General features: G+C 43.0%; 1 protein-coding gene and 1 long non-coding RNA gene across 4 annotated transcripts in view; one reads left to right on the top strand and one right to left on the bottom strand.

Annotated features, from left to right (window-relative positions):
* The window catches only part of LAMB1 (laminin subunit beta 1), a 70,512-nt gene that overhangs the window by 15,571 nt on the left and 36,654 nt on the right, over positions 1-18,287 (bottom strand). The window lies entirely within an intron of this gene.
* Positions 1,201-16,710, top strand: LOC119565070. 2 transcript variants are annotated; one of them, XR_005223783.2, is made up of 4 exons: positions 4,401-7,708; positions 7,830-7,987; positions 9,343-9,468; positions 16,467-16,710. It is a non-coding gene; the product is annotated as an uncharacterized LOC119565070 (long non-coding RNA). The 2 variants fall into 2 exon arrangements; XR_005223782.2 differs by lacking the exons at positions 4,401-7,708; positions 16,467-16,710 and adding an exon at positions 1,201-1,244 and having other exon boundaries at positions 9,343-9,510.

Here is an 18,287-nt window from a genome sequence, read left to right as displayed (position 1 = left end):
AGCCAGGTAGGAGAAGCAGAGAGGAAATTACCAAGCTTCAAAGCTCCTAATAAAGGGATGGCAGCAAAGAACAAAAAGGGAGAAGCCTTGCAACTATGCTGGAACTGCCATTCGTATCTTTGTGGTGAAATGAACCCAAAATAGATCAAACGCACATTCCTTTAACAATTAACAAGAGGACTTAGACACCCAGCAGATGAAAGCCTTCAGTTACACATCACATCTTTCAAGAACACCTCATAAATGTAACACATAGTAATTCTGTTCCTGATGGATTTATGGGCCATTTGTATGTTCCTCTAGCAGAGTTATAGGCTATTGTTAAAGTCCCTTCTGAAAATGTCCATGTTCTTGCTAAACAGGCACTTCCCCTTGAAAATGACATGAAAGCAAAATAAAGCAGGTCATCTATACCACGTTTCAGAGTAGCAGCCGTGTTAGTCTGTATTCATAAAAAGAAAAGGAGTACTTGTGGCACCTTAGAGACTAACTAATTTATTTGAGCATAAGCTTTCGTGAGCTACAGCTCACTGCATCTGATGAAGTGAGCTATAGCTCACAAAAGCTTGAGCTGTAGCTCACGAAAGCTTATGCTCAAATAAATTGGTTAGTCTCTAAGGTGCCACAAGTCCTCCTTTTCATCTATACCAGTTCTCAACCAGGGGTACAGGTACGCCTGGGGGGTACTAAGAAGTCTTCCAGGGGGTACATCAACTCATCTAGATATTTGCTTAGTTTTACAACAGGCCGCATAAAAAGCACTAATGAAGTCAATACAAACTAAAATTTCATACAATGACTTGTTTAGACTGCTCTATAATACTATCCGCTGAAACGTAAGTACGATATTTATATTCCAAATGATTTATTTTATAATTGTATGGTAAAAATGAGAAAGTCAGCATTTTTGCAGTAATAGTGTGCTGTGATGCTTTTGTATTTTTATGTCTGATTTTGTAAGTAAGTAGTTTTTAAGTGAGGTAAAGCTTGGGAGTATGCAAGACAAATCAGACTCCTGAAAGGAGTACAGTAGTCTGGAAAGGTTGAGAGCCACTGATCTATACTGCTTGCTTTCATGCGATTACTTCATAATATATCCTCAGTCCTTAACCAATTTATTATTTTTTTCCCTCTTTTTTTAAAAAAAGACCTTAAAGGAACAAATTGCTTCATAAACAAAAACTGCTTTTTTACAGAGCATGAATACAACAGATACCAGAATACAGAAATGACTTCTGTTCGGGGTGAGTCAGTTTATGTCTGCACAATTTAGCAAAATGGTCCTTTTGTTCTCTGAATTGTACTCAGACACAAGAGATTGTTTTTACTTTACATCAAAGCGCTTAAGTATTCCCACAGTAATTTGCTATGGAGTATATTCCCCACAGGCAAATCCTCAGGCTCCTATTTGAAGGAGGTCAGTTAACCCTTTCATCAACTATTACTCCTGGAAATAAGACACTCAGTATAGCGGTCAATTATCCGAATTCCATTATACTGATTAACAAAAGGTAGAGTATATGGTATGTATTTTTTCCCCTCAAAGAGCCCTAGATTATACTGAATTACATGTAAATTCAGCAAATCAGATCACTGTTTTATTTATAATTTATCTGCAGATTTAAAAAGCAATCAGTTAAGACCCTTGAGGCAATTCTAATCTGGTTTTCCAACCAGATCACAGCAGGCAAATAACACTCCTGTACCATCATTTACATGATAAAGTGCATCCAAACATGGTACTCCACTTTGGAGATTTAGAGAAACAAAACAATAGAGGATATGCGGGGCGGGGAGTGGGGGAGGAGGAAGGGCTGAAATTAAGCATCTCCCAGTCCCCAAACTTTCTCAGGATAACCAAGCTCTGTGACTGTCAGCACAAACATACTTATAGTATCTAAGAAGCTGTTATCAACCACAGAAAAGCAGAAATCTATAGAATTTCAAGGGAATAAATTCAATGCATAGAAAATGGTTTGTAAAAATGGCACTTTTACACTTTCACTATGTCACGAACTGCTACTAGGACTGCAACATCATCCGGACCAGAAGATAAAGCACAAGTTTATTTCTGAGTAAAACAATCTTAGTTTAAGAGAAAGCAAAGTAAAACCACTCCAAGGACTAGCATAATAAGAAACAATAGAAATGAAAAGCAGAGCTTTATTTCAGTCACCTTTTTTAATTTGAGAGGAATTTTTACATTTGTGGTATGGTTTCTCCAGGTCGAGCCCACTTTGTGCTTCTTGTGTAGCACTAACTGAATGCCACACTGGGGTCAGACCAAAGGTCCATCTAGCCCAGTGTCCTGTCTTCTGACAGTGGCCAATGCCAGGCGCCCCAGAGGAAATGAACAGAACAGGTAATCCTCAAATGATCCATCCTCTGTTGCCCATTCCCAGCTTCTGGCAAATAGAGGCTAGGGACACCATCCTTGCTCATCCTGGCTATTAGCTATAGATGGATCTATCCTCCATGAATTTATCTAGTTCTTTTTTGAACCCTGTTATAGTCTTGGCCTTCACAACATCCTCTAGCAAGGAATTCCACAGATTGACTGTGCGTTGTGTGAAAAAAATACTTCCTTTTGGTTTGTTTTAAACCTGCTGCCTATTTCATTGGGTGACCCCCTAGTTCTTGTGTCATGAGAAGGAGTAAACAACACTTTATTTACTTTCTCCACACCAGTCATGATTTTATAGACCTGTATCATATCCCCCCCCTTAGTCGTCTCTTTTCCAAGCTGAAAAGTCCCAGTCTTATTAATCTCTCCTCATACAGCAGCCGTTCCATACCCCTAATAATTTTTGTTGACCTTTTCTAAAACTTTCCAAGGCCAATATATCTTTTTTGAGATGGGGCGACCACATCTGTGCACAGTATTGAAGATGTGGATGTACCATGCATTTATATATAGGCAATATGATATTTTCTGTCTTATTTATCCCTTTCTTAATGATTCCCAACATTCTGTATGCTTTTTTGACTGCCGCTGCGTATTGAGTGGATGTTTTCAGAGAACTATCCACAGAGACTCCCAAGATCTCTTTCTTGAGTGGTAACAGTTAATTTAGACCCCCATCATTATATGTACAGTTGGGATTATGTTTTCCAATATGCATTATTTTGCATTTATCAACATTGAATTTCATCTGCCATTTTGTTGCCCAGTCACCCAGTTTTGAGAGATCCCTTTGTAGCTCTTCGCAATCTGCCTGGGACTTAACTATCTTGAGTAGTTTTGTATCGTCTGCACATTTTGCAACATCACAGTTTACCCCTTTTCCCAGATAATTTATGAATATGTTGAATAGGACTGGTCCCAGTACAGACCCATGGCAGACACCACTGCTTACCCTCTCTATTCTGAAAACTGACCATTTATTCTGACCCTTTGTTTCCTATCTTTTAACCAGTTATCAATCCATGAGAGAACCTTCCCCCTCTTATCCCATAACTGCTTACTTTGCTTAAGAGCCTTTGGTGAGGGACTTTGTCAAAGGCTTTCTGAAATCCTAAATACACCATATCCACTGGATCCTCCTTGTCCACATGCTTGTTGACCCCCTCAAAGAATTCTAGTAGATTGGTGAAGCATGATTTCTGTTTACAAAAACCATTTTGACTCTTCCCCAACAAATTATGTTCATCTATATGTCTGACAATTTTGTTCTTTACTATAGTTTCAACCAGTTTGCCTGGTACAGAAGTCAGGCTTACCAGCCTGTAATTTGAGCCCTTTTTAAAAATTGGCGTCACATTAGCTATCCTCCAGTCATTTGGTACAGAAGCTGATTTAAATGATAGGTTACAGACTACAGTTAGTAGTCCTGCAATTTCATATTTTAGTTCCTTCAGAACTCTTGGGTGAATACCATCTGATCCTGGTGACTGATTACTGTTTAGTTTATCAATTTGTTCCAAAACCTCCTCTACTGATACCTCAATCTGGGACAGTTCCTCAGATTTGTCACCTAAAAAGAATGGCTCAGATTTGGGAATCTCACTCACATCCTCAACTGTGAAGACCGATGCAAAGAATTAATTTAGTTTCTCTGCAATGGTCTTATCATCCTTGAGTGCTCCTTTAGCATCTCGATCATCCAGTGGCCCCACTGGTTGTTTAGCAGGCTTCCTACTTCTAATGTACTTTTTTAAAAAAAATTCCTATTACTTTTGGAGTCTTTGGCTAACTGTTCTTCAAATTCTTTTTTGGTCTTTCTAATTATATTTTTACACTTCATTTGCCAGAGTTTATGCTCCTTTCTATTTTCCTCATTAGGATTTAACTTCCACTTTTTAAAAGGATGCCTTTTTGCCTCTCATGGCTTCTTTTACTTTGTTGCTTAGCCACGGTGGCTCTTTTTTGGTTCTCTTACTATGTTTTTTAATTTGGGGTATACATTTAAGTAGAGCCTCTATTAAAAGTTTATTAAAAGTCTTTTAAAAGTTTCCATGCAGCTTGCAGGAATTTTACTTTTGGTGCTGTACCTTTTAATTTCTGTTTAACTAACCTCATTTTTGTCTAGTTCCTCTTTCTGAAAGTAAATGTTACAGTGTTGGGCCGCTGTGGTGTTTTCTCTGCCACAGGGATGTTAAATTTAATTATATTATGGTCACTATTACCAAGCGATTCAGCTATATCCACCTCTCGGACCTGATCCTGTGCTCCACTTAGGACTAAATCAAAAATTGCCTCTCCTCTTGTGGGTTCCAGGACCAGCTGCTCCAAGAAGCAGTCATTTAAGATGTCAAGAAACTTTATATCTGCATCCCTTCCTGAGATGACATGTACCCAGTCAATACGGGGATAGCTGAAATCCCCCATTATTAGAGTTTTTTTATTTTAATAGCCTCTCTGATCTTCCTGATCATTTCACAGTCACTATCACCATCGTTGTCAGGTGGTCTGGAATATATCCCTACTACTATATTCTTGTTTTTTAAGCATGGAATTACTATTCATAGATATTCTATGGTACAGTTTGGTTCATTTAAGATTTTTACTTCATCTGATTCTACGCTTTCTTTCACATTTAGTGCCACTGCCACTCCCACACCAGCATGACCTGTTCTGTCCTTCTGACATATTTTGTACCCTGGTATTACTGTGTCCCATTGATTATCCTTATTCTACCAAGTTTCTGTGATGCCTATTATATCAATATCCTCATTTAATACGAGGCACTCTAGTTCACCCATCTTATTATTTAGACTTCTAGCATTGTTATATAAGCACTTTAAAAGCTTGTCACTTTTTAGCTGTCTGCCATTACATGATGTAATTGAATGGAACTTTTTTTTCTTTTGACTGTTTCTCATCAGATCCTACCTGTATTTTATCATCTTCCATCCTTCACCTCCTTATACAGGGAATCTCCATTTATAGATCCTCCCCAAGGGATGTCCGAACATGTGCTCTTCTACACCTGTCGGCTTTCTCCCAGCCCTTAGTTTAAAAACTGCTCTACGACCTTTTTAATTTTAAACGCCAGGAATCTAGTTGCAATCGGGTTTAGGTGGAGCGCATCCTTCCTGTATAGGCTCCCCCTTTCCCAAAAGTTTCCCCAGTTCCTAATAAATCTAAACCCCTCCTCCCTGCACCATCATCTCATCCATGCATTGAGACCCTGCAGTTCTGCTTGTCTAACTGGCATGAGCATGGAACTGGAAACATTTCAGAGAACGCTACCAGGGAGGTCCTGGACTTCAATCTCTTACCTAGCACCCTAAATTTGGCCTCCTGGACCTCTCTCCTATCCTTCCCTATGTCATTGGTACCTACGTGTACCACAACCACTGGCTCCTCCCTAGCACTACACATAAGCCTATCTAGATGTCTCGAGAGATCCGCAACTGTCACACCAGGCAGGCAAGTTACCATGCGGTTCTCCCGGTCATTGCATACCCAGCTATCTATGTTTCTAAGGATCGAATCGCCCATTACCAATACCTGTCTCTTCCTAATAACTGGAGTTCCCTCCCCCGGAGAGGTAGCCTCAGTGCGAGAGGATACCACATCATCATCTGGAAATGGGATCATTTCCCTTTGCTCCAGTTGGATGTTCTCCTTCCCTGAGACTTTCATCCTCCTCAACAGCACAGAGGCCGTCAGATGGGGGGTGGGACCATTCTACTGTGTCCTGGAAAGTCTCATCTACTTACCTCAAGCTCCTCCAGCTCAGCCACCCTGGTCTCCAAAGCCCATACACAGTCTCTGAGGGCCTGGAGCTCCTTGCACCGAATGCGCACATACGCCACACATACACACACATTATGCCATGTAATACACACCTACGCCACCTGCCCATAGGGCAGGTAATCATACATGCTGTATTGGGTGCAATAAACTGGGTCGCCCCCACTCTGTTTCTATTTCTTGAAGTCTCATACAGAATCAATCACCTGTTTACCTTGCTACTTATATATAACTTTCAGTAACCTAACAACCACTCCACCCACACAACACTACTTTATCATTATATTTTTTTAAAAAGTTTCCCATCCAAGGCTCCCTGACGCATCATTAACACAATAAAATCCTAGCAGCATTAATCATTTCAACAGGAACTCAGGCAGGCAGACACCTACAGAAACTTCTTTGTCCATCACACTGTGGGGAAACAAACCCTCAGCCTTCTGCAAAAACTCCAAACAGGTGTCTCATGGAGCATGATCAAAATGTCACTGAATTTGAGCTATTTCACACCAAGCGGGATGTGGGAACAAGTTCCAGTCCTGGAGCCCTTAGTGAGGGGGATCGAGGTCAAATACCTCTGCTGACCACAGCTGTGGCAGGTTGGCATGTGGAGGACAGGCCAGTCCCAGGACATTTAAAACTTTAGAGGTCACAACAAACACCTTAAGCTCCACCCGGAGTCGAATGGATAGCCAGGGCAGATTTTGGAGCACTGGCATCACGGGTATGTGTGAGATGCCGCCCCATTCAATAAGCAGCCCACAGCTTTCTGCACCAGCTTTTTAAGGTGTAGTCCCAGCCAGCGTGCCTCGCAACAGTGTAATCAAAAGCACAGATGAGAGTGGCATGGTCTGCATTCAAAAGGAAAGATTGCAACCTCCAGCCCAGACACAGATGGTAATAATCTGACTAGGGGCTTGTCTACACTGTCACTTTAGACTGTTGCACCTTTCTCACTCAGGGGTGTGAGAGAAAACACCCTCGAGCGCTGCGAGTTTCAGCGCTGTAACGTGCCGGTATAGACAGTGCACGAGCGCTGGGAGCTGCGCCCCTCATGAAGGTGGTTTTTTTAGAGCGCTGGGAGAGCTCTCTCCCAGTGCTCTGCCATGACTATACAAGCCATGTTAAAGCACTGCCGTGGCAGCGCTTTACGTTGCCAGTGTAGACAAGCCCCAAATTAATGCTGCAATATGATCATCAGACAGCAACCGGAGAGCAAAAATCACCCCGACACTAGAATTCCTAGAAATTAATGATGCACACGCTCCCGCAGTCAAAGGGCTTAATGTGGTTTTAGTTCTCACCACAAGTAATCTGGGGTGAGTATACACCAGAACCAAACTGTGACACTTCTTGATTCAGGTAGCCTGCAAAAGTGTAACTTAATACCCACCTCTACCTGAGGAGCTGCATTTCTGACCCTGCAAGACACACCTACAGAGCCCACCCCCAGCCTAGAAAACACAGCCGAATCCTTGGGACTTAGAACCATCTCGACTAGCTGAAGAGGTACCAGCCACTGTCTCAGATTTTTATGTGACACTTTACAGTCACTAGCTGTACAGTCTCTAGTTTACAAGATGAGGATACAAAGTTATTAGCTTAAAGCTAGTCATCTGATTTTCCCCAGGAAGAACAACAAACAATGAGAGACATCAAGGACACAAGAGTGTTTCAGTGCATATCTAATTGCTGGAAATCGCTCCCAGAGGTCACTTGGGAGTGCGGGTATTGGGGCTAATACAGCAAATCCGATGAGAAGAGCACTGAAGGCCCTTTTAAGCAAAGGTAAAGGTCTTGTACTCACATGACTAGAAATTGGGGGAGAATGGTTCATTCTTCACTTTAAAACCACACAGATGCTGATATTACAGAACAGTCTCTGCTCTTTACATTTCAGCCCAAAACAGATTTAGATGCCGTAACCAGCTATGGTTAGTAACTGCCTTTAAAACAAATAACTGATTGTTCTCTTTTCACATGGATTGGTGGGGGAAAGAGCTGTAAATTAATACATGGAAAACTGCTTGCTTTGCAGATTAGGATTAGTTACAAGAGGATGATCAAACATGTTCTTTAGTAAGTGGCATAGGCATGGGACCTAGGAGTGCAGGGGGTGCTGCAGCATCCCCAGGTTTTACACGGGGCTGCTGGCCCCGTGCCCAGGCCTCCAATCCCCAGCCCGGGGCTTGGGACCCAGCCGCTGGCCCTGCTCCCTGTCTCATGCCCTGTGTCCGGGGCTTGGGTCCTGGCCATTAGCTCTGCACACAGCACTGCTCCCAGCCCCAGCTGGGGGGGAGGGGCAGACAGGGGTAAGGGGGCTGGGCTTTCAGCACCCCCACTATTAAAAGGGTTCCAGCGCCACTAGTAAGTGGAAAGGGATACAGTGATCAAAACTCTCATTATTATTAGCTAAAGAATATGCATTCTAGCCTGAGCAGTAGTGCTGAATCAGTAAATCTAAATTTTTCCCTATGGAAAATTTTGTGGAATCGAAAAAGCCCCCCTTTTGAAATTAGAAAGACAAGGTGGATGAGGTCTTTTATTGGACCAGCTTCTGTTGGTCCAATAAAAGCTTTTCGATCTTACACAGCAGAGGTGCTGAAACAATTTGCATAGTGGGGGTGCTGAGAGCCATTGAACCAAACTGGAAACCTTTTATAGAATGGAAACCATTTCAAGTGGGGGGTTGCAGCAGCACCACCTGCACCCCTAGTTCCAGCACCTACGTTATACAGAGTTCTTCTTCAGGTCTCGTGTTTCCCTGACCTGGAGAAGAGCTCTGTGTAAGCGCAAAAGCTTGTCTCTCTCAACAACGGAAGCTGGTCCAATAAAATATTTTCTCACCCACCTTGTCTCTCTAATATACTGGGACCAACTCAGCTGCAACACTACATACAACCTTTTGAAATTATTCAACCAAAAAGTTCCAGATTTTCAGCACAGATTTTTCAAAATGAAGTGAAAGTTTTCATTTCATCTCATTTTGAAAGATCAGTTGGGAACTACATTTTTTTGCTTTGAGGTTTCCGATTGGAAAATTAAAATATTTCGTTGAAATTGACGTTTTCTTGCAGAACATTTTGATTTAGCCAAAACAATTATTTCAGTGTCAGTGACCTCCTTATAAATATTTGTTACAGAAACTCCAAGAAGCCCAGGACTTCTGGTTTCATTTTTAAAGGCCAGAGGCTACATCTTAGAAAAGCAGCTAAGTCTGAATGGGATGAAAATAGTTGGCCTCATTCAGCTTTTCAAAAACGGTGACTGTATCCTTCTTGGAGAGGAGCGTTAACTAAATCAAACATGTAACCCAGGGGTTCTCAAACTGGGGGTCGGGGGGGGGGGGGGAGGTCGCGAGGTTATTACGTGGGGGGTCATGAGCTGTCAGCTTCCACTCCAGCCCCGCTTTGCCTCCAGCATTTATAATGGTGTTAAATATATAAAAAAGTGTTTTTAATTTATGAGGGGGGAGGGGGAGGATCGCACTCAGAGGCTTGCTATGTGAAAGGGGTCACCAGTCCAAAATCTGAGAACCACTGATGTAACCAATATTAGCCACATCACTTAACGCACTGCTGGAAGGCACTCAAATATTATGGTGCTGAGCTTGGTACATGAACCTAGATATTTTTCTTTCACACCTTTAAATTGGGCTGGACAACATTAAACGTTTTGTCCCCACAGCAAAATAGCAACTGGTTTGTTCAGATTCGGCGGGACCTCCTGACTGTAGTGATCCATTATGACAACAAACTATACAGTAATTTGTAAGGTTGAAACTCAGTGCATTAGCTTTTGCATAGCTAACTTATAAATGGAGTGTGTGCGCATGTGCATTTGAATAGTTAGCTATTGATTCAAATTATTCTATAAACGTATTGCTAACTCCTTGGCATTATAATTTTCAGTGCTGAGAGTGAATGCAAAACATCATAGCTGACTTTACTGGGGCTGCTGAGACGTAAGAATTCTGTTGTATCAGAAGGTGCTGGCATATCTTACTTAAGGGCAGTTTCCTGGAACTCAACCATTGCATATGTTAGAGTATTTTAGGAACTGTGTTTACAGAAAGATGCATTAGAACTAAGAATGTTAGCGTGCAAGTATTTAACCACAGGTAAAGACCCCAGTACTTTAACAGATATTACAGGGACAGGCATCCTAGAAATATCTAAAATAGAGAAAAGAACCTTCAGTCAAAATCCTCCTTTATTTTCAGCACTTGATAGAAATGTTACTTTCTCTTATACAAATTCAAATAGCAGCCAAGTTCTTTTATCTTTCCAAAGGGCATGATATTCTAGTCTAGATATGGCAGTACAGCAATACATACGCAATCTTCAGATTTATGAAAAGATATCGATCTTAGCTCTGTGGCTGGCCAAGCGTACTGCAGCAAGCTAGGCCAAGGCACAATAGCCGTTTTGCAACGGTTCTAAATGTATCAAAGAGCATCTGATACTCCACAAAAGGGCTGAAATGCCATCCCCATAAATCAGGGGTGGACAAACTTTGTGGCCTGAGGGCCACATCTGGCAATAGAAATTGTATGGCGGGCCACGAATGCTCAGAAAATTGGGGTTGGGGTGCAGGATTGGGGGGGGGGGAAGAGGGGCTCTGCTTGGGGGTCCAGACTCTGGGGTGGGGCTGGGGATGATGGGTTTGGGGTGCAGGAGGGTGCTCCAGGCTGGGATCCAGGAGTTCGGCAGGCGGGAGCGGGATCAGGGCTGGGGCAGGGGTTGGAGCATGGGGATAGGCTCAGGGGTGCAGGCTCCAGGCAGCGCTTACCTCAAGTGGCTCCCGGAAGCAGTGGCATGTCCCTTCTCTGGATTCTACGTGGAGGCGCAGCCAGGCGGCTCTGCACTCTTCCCCGTCCGCAGACACTGCCCCTGCAGCTCAGCCACCTGGAGTGGCCCCTGACCCTGCACCCCGGTTCAAGTGGCGGAGGGGGGCCACGCCGTGGCTTCCAAGAGCCGTGCGGAGTGGCCCCCGACCCTGCTCCCCGACTGGAGTGCCAGAGTGGGGCAAGCCCCAGACCCTACTCCCCAGCGGAAGCTCAAGGGCCAGCTTAAAATGGCTGGTGGGCTGGATTCGGCCTGCCGTCTGTAGTTTGCCCACCCCTGTCATAAACTCATGGCTATGTACACTCTATATGTACTCTCAAATAATCAAGATACCTAGTTTCATATATCCCAGCTGGAGAAATTCCATTTTGCTTTTCTTTAAACGAGTCTAATACAACGCAAACCAAATCACTTTGCCTTCCCAGGGGTCCTTGAGCAATAGCCATCTACTTGTTCTAGTTTTCTATAACTGTGGTAGCAACAAGCCATATATAACATGATAAACATTTGATAAATATTATTGCAGAAATGCACAGTTCAAGATATATATATATGGAGCCTTATTATAACCCAACTACTTCTCAGGAGTTCAGACTTTTCTCAGAACTCTTTCTTTTGGGCTGAAGTCAGAGCAGCAGGAACCCTGCAGGGCTCATGCACTGAACCCTGCTGTTTGGTTGCTAGGGTTTGGAAATGCTCCAGCAGGTTTGCTGGGAGGTTTGTGTTTGATGAAACCTGTAATCTTAACACTACCTTAGCAAAGACTTTTGTGCATGTGTACACACAGAGAGTTACACACAGTTCAAAGATTAAACAAAAGCACAAGGAGTGTTTCTAGTGGGCCAGCAGTACCATTTACCTGATTTTAGACAGTACCGGAAGACATAATTCTATTTTAATTCAGAGTGAAAACCACCCCAGGACCTGCACAAGACCATACATGATGGACACACAAGGCCTCTGCATAGGTGCGAATCTTAACCCTATAATTTCCTAGCTCAGCTTTTAGGCATAAAAGCTAAATAAAGTTAAATAAGTTATTTATCTCATGTACTTTTCAAGAATATGGGCTAAAGGGTGACCAAGGCCTCAATCCTGTAGATACTTACGACTGGATGTAGTGTTTACTATTGTGTGTAATCTCTATTGAAGTCAATAGAAGTACTCTCAGCTGTAAGAACTGTGCCCAGTATTAATGGTTTTCAGGGTCAGACTCTAAGTCTGTCTATATCTATTGTTTTCTAGATTTCAATTCCTTTTGACAAAAAATCTAGAGAACAAACCAAAAACAAACAAACCTGATCTCAGTGGTGCAATCTAGATGCAGTCATTAAAAACGGAAAACAACAGAGAAGAAGGGGAAACCTCTCCTTCTATTCCTGCTCTTGAGTTTGTGGTTTCCAGCAGAGCAATACAACGGCCCCACCTATGCAATTCTTTTAAGTAATTAAAAAATAACTCCCCAGAATTCCCTGACAATAAGCCCAAACTTCCTACTTAGTGTCTGAACACCCAACAATATTCCCTTCTCATGCATCCCATTTGGTGCAATCCCCTGAGTGGGGGAGGACATCTGTAATATCTGGAGTCTCAGAATGGAGTCACTCACAGATGTAGAATTTCTTTTTGCTGTGACATGTGTAGCCAGACTTTCCATTCCATAGGACTGAACTCTGTGTGTCAAAGGTGACATATAACTGTTTAATGGGTGGTGGGCACAATTTAAAGGTTATTAGGGGGCATGTGACTGCCCCACGTGTTGCCTCTGGATCTAGAACAGAGGTTTTCAAACCTTGTGGGCTGCACGCCCTCCTAGGGGGGTGCGGAGGAATGTTCAGGGGTGGGCATAAGCGGCAACACCAGGCAGCTCACGCCAGCCCCCATGCGGCGGGGCTCGGGGAGGGAGCACCACCTCACCCCTGACTTACCTCAGAGGGCCACCCAGCGTGTCTGGGTTGCAGGAGGGATGCAACCAAAAAACCTGGGGGGCACATGACCCCACATGTCCTGCCCACATATCACCTCTGCTGTGTCTCTCTACTAGTATTATAACAATGGTGCCAGACGTAAACTACTCCATTTTGAAGGAATGGTCTCATTCCAAAGAGCCTCTTCAATACTGATAGATGATCCACAATAATGCTCAGATAGAAAGCTGATTCAGAGGTACGATGGCCAAGGTTTTCACAAGTGACCAGTATTTGGGAGGCCCAACATGAGATATCTAAAAGGGCTAGATTTTTAGGAATGTCAAGCACCAACCTGGCCTCTGAAAACCAAGGCCCATTAAGGCTTTTCCTGTCCTGAAATGGAGGTGACCGAACTCACTAGTGGACTTCTGAAAATCTTGGCCTTAGTTTTTTTTTTTAAACCCAAGATATTTAAAATTATAAAGGACGTCAAAGCAGTGTGGGCAATAGAGATCTCCCCAATGATTTCTCATCAACAATCTGATCCGGTTTCCACTGGAGCTCACTGACTCAAGATCTCTTGCAGAGGCTTCAGAGCACAGTGTACTTAGGTTGATGTGGTAAACCGTGCGAGTGTCACAGTCTCAGACAGAAGACTTTTGCACCAGCTGGATGAGGATCCAGTTCCACAGACCGCCGTGAACGAATAGATTTGTTGGGGAAGAGTGAACATGGTTTTTGTAAAGGGAAATCATGCCTTGCCAATCTGTTAGAATTCTTTGAGGTCAAGGAAACATGTGGAGAAGGGTGATTCAGTGGATACAGCATTCTTGGGACTTTCAGAAAGCCTTTGACAAGGTCCCCCAAAGGCTCTTATGCAATTAATGCAATCATGGGATAAGAGGGAAGGTCCTCTCATGGATTGGTAACTAGTTAAAAGATAGGAAGCAAAGGGTAGGAATAAATGGTCAATTTTCAGAATGCAGAGAGGTAAATAGTTGTGTCCCCCCAGGGTCTACACTGGAATCAGTGCTGTTCAACATATTTATAAATGATCTGGAAAAGGGGGTAAACAGAGAGGTGGCAAAATTTGCAGATGATACAAAATTACTCAAGATAGTTAAGTCTAAGTTACAAAGGGATCTCTCAAAACTGGATGACTGGGCAACAAAATGGCTGATGAAATTCAATGTTGATAAATTCAAAGTAATGCACATTGGCAAACAAACCCAACTATACATACAAAACCATGGAATCTAAATTAGCTGTTACCATTCATGAAAGAGATCTTGAAATCACTGTGGATAGTTCTCTGAAAACATCCACTCAATGAGCAGTGGCATCAAAAAAGCAAACAGACTGTTAGGAACCATTAGGAAAGGGATAGATAATAAAAAGACAGAAAATATCATAAATGCCTCTTTATAAATCCATGGTATGCCCACACCTTGAATACTGCATGCAGATCTGGTCGCTCCATCTCAAAAAAGAATTGGAAAAGGTACAGAGAAGGGCAACAGAAATGATTATGGGCACAGAACAGCTTCTGTCTGAGGAGAGATTAAAAATCCTGGGACGTTTCAGATTGGAAAAAAGACGAGTAAAAGGGGATGTGACAGAAGTTTATAAAATCCTGACGGGTGTGGAGAAAGAAAATAGGGAAGTGTTATTTATTCCTTCACATAATACAAGAACTAGGGTCACCCAATGAAATTAACAGGCAACAAGTTTAAAACAAACAAAAGGAAGTATTTCTTCACACAACACACAGTGAACCTGTGGAACTCATAGCCAGGGAATGTTATTAAGGCCAAAACTAAGGGCTTGTCCATACTGGCAATTAACAGCGCTGCAACTTTCTCGCTCAAGGGTGTGAAAAAACACCCCCCTGGGTGCAGCAAGTTGCAGAGCTGTAAAGCGCCAGTGTAAACAGTGCCCCAGCGCTGGGAGCTACGCCCCTCGTTGAAGTGTTTTTTTTAAAAAGAAAAGGAGTACTTGTGGCACCTTAGAGACTAACCAATTTATTTGAGCATGAGCTTTCGTGAGCTGTAGCTCACGAAAGCTCATGCTCAAATAAATTGGTTAGTCTCTAAGGTGCCACAAGTACTCCTTTTCTTTTTGCAAATACAGACTAACACGGCTGTTACTCTGAAACCTGTTTTTTTTTTTTTAAGAGCACTGGGAGAGCTCTCTCCTAGCACTGCCATGACCACACAAGGCACATTTAGCATTGCCAGTGTAGACTAGCCCCCAAGTAGGGTTCAAAAAAGAACTAGATAAATTCATGGAGGATAGGTCCATTAAAGGCTATTAGCCAGGATGGCCCAGGGATGCAACCCCACCCTTTGATTGTCACTAGCCTTTGTTTGCCAGAAGCTGGGTGTGGATGAGGGGGATGGATCACTTGATTGCCCTGTTCTGTTTATTCCCTCTGAAGCACATGGCATTGGTCACTATCAGAAGACAGGACACTGGGCTAGATGGACTATTGGTCTGACCCATTATGGCCGTTCTTATGCCCCAGGCCAAATGCCCCTCTGTCAGCACTTGCAAAATGCTAGCAATGAATCCCATCACCACACAACACTCATGTGGTTTAGGCATTTGTTACAAATTCAAAAAACTTAGATTAGGTTTGTATCAGGTTCCAAGCTCTAGTAAAGCCTAGTAAACTTTAACCATTTAAAAAAAAGAACAGGAGTACTTGTGGGCACCTTAGAGACTAACAAATTTATTAGAGCATAATTTAGGTGCTTGGTCAATAAAAGGACAGAGTGCAACTGAAATCAACCTTGCCTCATGCCCAGTGGAGTGGAGTGAGGGGGTCAGGATTCTCCTTTCTCAGTCCCAGAGATTCGCAGCATGCAAGATAACTAGAAAAAGCCCATGGGTAGGCTGGTATTTCTATATCATGACCTCTTGAGGTCACAGAGCAAGTTACTACAGATCAGCCCATGGGACAGGAAGCAGCTGAATTCTCTGGAGTTCTTCAGTACATAAGGTTTGGGTCATCCAAACCAGTTTAGATCAACCCCCGCATACTAATATGCTGGTATCTATGGCCTTTCAAAGTCTATGTGACTCTCAGAAGCATGGATGGTTTCTGCTAGATCAAAAACAACAAGGAGTCTGATGGCACCTTAAAGACTAACAGAGTTATTTTGGAATAAGCTTTCGTGGGTAAAAAACCACCACTTCTTCAGATGCATCTTTTACCCACGAAAGCCCAAATAAATCTGTTAGTCTTTAAGGTGCCCCCGGATTCCTTGTTGTTTTTGTGGATACAGACTAACACAGCTACCTCCTGATACTTTCTACTAGATGTGACCCCAAAGGAAGATGAAATTTTATAGCTAAGCAAGTCTGTTGCTATGAAATAGAGGGGGCGGGGTTATTAGATGGATTGAAAGTTTAAAGCTACCTTGAAAAAAGGTGTTCTGAATAATACATTATTGCTTTTTCACTTTAGAGTCGTTATAAAGCAGGTTTTCCCTATTCAAAAGAGAGCAGAAACCAAGGAAAAGGTCAGAAATGCTGTCACACAGCCAAATCTTGCTGATAACATGTACTGATGGATTCCATCAACTAGCCTTGATGGAGAGAGCTGATATCAGGAGACAATCACCGCCCTGAAGCATTATGAGATTGAAGACACAGCAGCATTTAACCAGAGGAACACACGCAGCCCTGGGGAAAGCAATTAATATGCTAGTTTGCTCAGAAGAAATCTAATAAATGCCCTACCACCAAGTAACTTCAAGAGTGTTTTATCTTTATCCCTAACCAGTTCTTGAATGGCTGAGACACCCACATCTGTTTAGGTAGGGGATTCCAAGGAAGATCAGTTGAAAAGGATTTATTAAAAGATCACAGCAAGTACATTTTTCCCTGCAGGAAACATACCTTAATCTAATCTAGGAGGCTGCTGCAAACCCTCCTGGCCAAGTCTCCTATTTAAACAGATCACAGACACAAGTTTGTTCTGGTCTGGACAATGTCTGAAGTTTCTTTCCCCTATTAATTAACAGACTTGCTTATAATGGAGTGACACACAACTCAGTTTTCCAAACAATCCACTTAATCTGGTTCTGGTATTTTGCTGGTTGTAACATTCTGCCTGACTAGCTAAATGCATTGTGCCTTTATGCAGCTTGAAACAAAGAGAATAATCTTTTGCTAAACAATTGAATACCGTATGTATTTCGGTAAAATTCCTTCAAAACATAGTCTAAGGCCATGTCTACATTAGCACTTAACGTTGGCAAAACTTTTGTTGCTCAGGGGTGTGGACCCCTCCCCCTCCCCCCCCCCGCAGCCCCCAAGAAACACAAGTTTTGTTGGCATAAGCACTCGTGTGCCCAGTACTATGTTGGGGGAAGACGCTCTCCCACCGACTTAGCTACCGTTGCTCAATAGAGCTCTGCTACTGCAAGCTTGTTAGTGTAGACATGGCCTAAGAGGATGTATAGAGACAGAAAACTCCAATAGACTAAGGGCTTGTCTACACTACCAAGTTTTGTTGACAAAACGTATGTCGACACCCAAAAGTTGACAAAACAAAAATCGCCAAAGGGTGTTCATTCACATTTGTTCCCTCTGTCGACAGATCACGTCCACATTGGGGACACCATCATCAACAGGGTGAGCAATGAACCGTGGGTCTGTGTCCCACAGTGCAGTGTCATAGGAAGGAAGAGCTGATCGCTGGGCATCTTGGGATTCTCTCCGAGCTCTCCCACAGCCCCCTCAGCTGCCGAGAGCAGCATCATGAGCAGCACAGCAGTCTGTCCCCTACCCAGGCAGCAGGAGTCCCCTGCTGCAGTGCTCCTCATGCAGGGCAGGACAGCAGCATTCCAATGATTTCCTCTGTTTGTTTGTTCCCCAAAGGGAGCAGCACACAGATACTTCCTGGAGCTTTGAAAGGGGAAGGGCACATGCCTACAGGGCAGCAGAGATCAAAACCCTGAGCAGAGCAATCAGGACAGGCATTGTGGGATACTGGCTCTTTGTCGACAATAAAGGGAGGGGAAAAGACAAAAGTCTTTCATACGGGTGGACGTTTTTTGTTGCCAAAACTGGGCATTTTTCGCAACAAAAGTCCCATTGTATTGTGTAAGCTCTTGCTATTTTGTCACCAAAAGGCAGTTTTTGGCAACAAAACTCGGTAGTATAGACAAGGCCTCAATCTGTTGGTTAAATAGAATCAAAAGTAAAAATTTAAAAGACAAGGGAAATATTTCTAAATAAAGACAAGTTCTTAAGAACATAAGAATGGCCCTACCGGGTCAGACCAAAGGTCCATCTAGCCCAGTATCCTGTGTTCCGATAGTG

This window comes from Chelonia mydas, chromosome 1, assembly GCF_015237465.2.
Source record: "Chelonia mydas isolate rCheMyd1 chromosome 1, rCheMyd1.pri.v2, whole genome shotgun sequence".
Taxonomy (NCBI): Eukaryota; Metazoa; Chordata; order Testudines; family Cheloniidae; genus Chelonia; species Chelonia mydas.
This window is presented reverse-complemented; position numbering and strand designations above follow the sequence as displayed.